Source organism: Penaeus japonicus, unplaced genomic scaffold (genome assembly GCF_977035675.1).
Source record: "Penaeus japonicus unplaced genomic scaffold, GWHDUDI00000001_assembly GWHDUDI00000016, whole genome shotgun sequence".
Lineage (NCBI taxonomy): Eukaryota > Metazoa > Arthropoda > Malacostraca > Decapoda > Penaeidae > Penaeus > Penaeus japonicus.
In genome coordinates, this window is record NW_028234418.1 from 40,574,517 (window position 1) to 40,577,016 (window position 2,500).

A 2,500-nucleotide genomic window follows, 5' to 3' on the forward strand; every position below is an offset into this window, starting at 1 on the left:
TTCAACTGCAAGGGTACCAACACGTGCAGTACCAGCAACACGGTCTCTAGCACTTTTGAAACTGCGGAGAGAGAGAGGGAGGGAGAGAGAGAGAGAGAGAGAGAGAGAGAGAGAGAGAGAGAGAGAGAGAGAGAGAGAGAGAGAGAGAGAGAGAGAGAGAGAGAGAGAAGAAGGGTAGAGGAGGGACATTGACAGACACCGGCAAACAAATAGAACTTGACGCAAAAGCACATTAAACAAGACAACTCGTGCAATGTCATTATCTATTGTGCGTTCAGGCAAGCATAATAGATAATGGAAGACATGCAGGCACTTCGAGAAAGGGAAATGCCATTACCCTTGCGCGACCGGGAACCGCGACATCCCGGTCACTTCCTCTCGTACATACTTTGTTCTTCGTGGCTTTTTTACCTGTCTCCACGGCCCCTTTCTCCTAATTGCAGTAATGGCGTTGTCATGGAGGCGTTTTGATTCGTGTGATGGTTCTGTTGTCATCACCACCACCACCTTTACCTGCATCTCGATCGCTGGCTTCATTACCGCGTCATCATGATCATCATTACCATTATCGTCATGCACGGCAAACTTCCTGTTAATGGATTTATAATGTGTACGCAAATACGTACAGACAATACCCTTACCTATGGCCCTCTTAATTCTAACCATTGTTCTTTCTTTTCTTCCACAGGTACGTGCTTGAGTGTGCTTGAAGACGAGACGAAACCGGAAGTAATAAGAGAATTCGGTAGGGATTTTTGAAGGCATTTTTTTAAATGGGGGGGGGGTATCTGTTTTGTAAGAGAAGAAAATTGTGTTTATGGCTGATGTTTTTTCTTTCTTTCTTTCTTTCTTTCTTTCTTTCTTTTATTTTCGTGCTTTTATTTTTTTCGCCAGTGTTATTTGCGTTATTTTGCATTTTTGTTTAGTTTTCGCTCGATTGATAGAAGGGTGATTAGCATTATCATCATCATGATCATCATATTGTTTTATTATATCCCCCCTACCTTCTTTACACTTCCGTCTAACATTTACCTAGCACGACCCTCCCCCACCCTCTAGCCTCCTAACCCTTCCTTCCTTCCACTCCTCCACCCTTATCCCTTCTAGAAACCCCTTATCCCCCCCCCTCCCCTCCCGCCGCCGCCTTACTCCGCCCTCATAAACCATAGTTTGTGGGTGTTAGCGATGCACTTAATGTCCCACCCCTGAATCTCCTTTCCCTCTCGAGCACGCTGTGGTTTTGACCATCTAAACCCCCCTCCTCTCCCCTCCCCTCCCCTCCCACCTCCCCTCCAATCCCCACCCCCCTTTTCTCCCCTTTCCTCTATCCCCCCCTCCCTTAATCTAGCCACTCTTGATAATTGTAAATCCCGTAATCGACCCGGAAATAGCATGATTCTCATCGGGTACGAATTAAAAGTCCATCGGGCGCTGGGAAATTCTAAGGGGGGAGGGGGAAGGAGGAGGGGGTGGAAGGGAGGAAAGAGGGGGGATAGAGGAGAAGTAGAAGAGTTAGGGGGGGGTGTTGGTGACAAGACTTTTTTTCTTTCTTTCTTTCTTTTTGTTAATCGCAGCGGAAGTGCTTCCCTTACCTCTTTTTTCTTCCATTTTCCTTGGTGTTATTTAGTGTTGTTAGTGCCGGGCTGTGCTTTTGTTATGATTGAATTTTGTTTGTTCGTTATTATTGGTGTTATTTGTGTTTTAGGGGGGGGGGTGATGTTTAGATTGCGACGTTTTTTTTTTCTTTTCTTTTCTTTTCTTTTCTTTTCTTTTCTTTTCTTTTCTTTATTAGTGTTATGATTATTATTATTAGTAGTAAACATAGTAGTTATAGTACTATTCTTGGTTGATTGCGTTCTCATTTGTCAAGTCCCCCCTCCACTTACACCTCCCCTTCTATACTCCCTTCTCCCCCCTCTCCTACCCCCATCCCCACCCTTTTTGACACGAGAAAGGGTCAAGACACAAGACGCTGGGAGGGACACGGGAAGGGGGGAGGGGGTGGGGGGTAGATTGATCATGTTGCAGCGAGAACTGAAGGTCGTGTCGGCAAGAGTGAGAGTGAGGGTATCCCACAAAGTGCATGTGGAGGGGAGGGAGGGAGGGAGGGAATGAGGGAAGGTTAGTTCGTCTTTATGCGCCTTGTTTATCCCTCTACTTTATCCTTCCTCCTATTCCTATTTCTCTTTGTCTTTCTTTTCTTCTACCCGCCCCCCCTTCTTCCGCATCCTGCTCCTCCTCCTCCCTGCCTCCCTTCCTCCTCCTCCTCTCCTCGCTCCACTCCTCCTTTTCTTCATATTTCCCCGTTATTCTACGCCCTGTTTACTTCCTTCGGTCCCCACCTCTTCCCAAAGGGTCGTATGGCAAGGGGAGGGTAAACAAGAGCGCGTTGGTTGATAGGAAGGCTTTAAAAAAGTACCTTTACATTCTTTGCCGCGCTGTCGTAACTCTTTCAGTTGCGTGAGTGAGCATGAAACATATTTCTCTCTCTCTCTTCCAT

At 46.5% G+C, this 2,500-nt stretch overlaps 1 protein-coding gene across 9 annotated transcripts in view; it reads left to right on the forward strand.

Annotated features, from left to right (window-relative positions):
- The window catches only part of LOC122250329 (uncharacterized), a 192,209-nt gene that overhangs the window by 54,162 nt on the left and 135,547 nt on the right, over positions 1 to 2,500 (forward strand). Inside the window, exon 3 of one of the 9 annotated variants that reach the window (XM_086545603.1) lies at positions 689 to 745. The exons of the other annotated variants lie outside the window; for them this stretch is intronic. The gene's annotated coding sequence lies outside the window, so the exon portion shown is untranslated. The remainder of the gene's footprint in view (positions 1 to 688; positions 746 to 2,500) is intronic. 9 annotated transcript variants of the gene reach the window in all.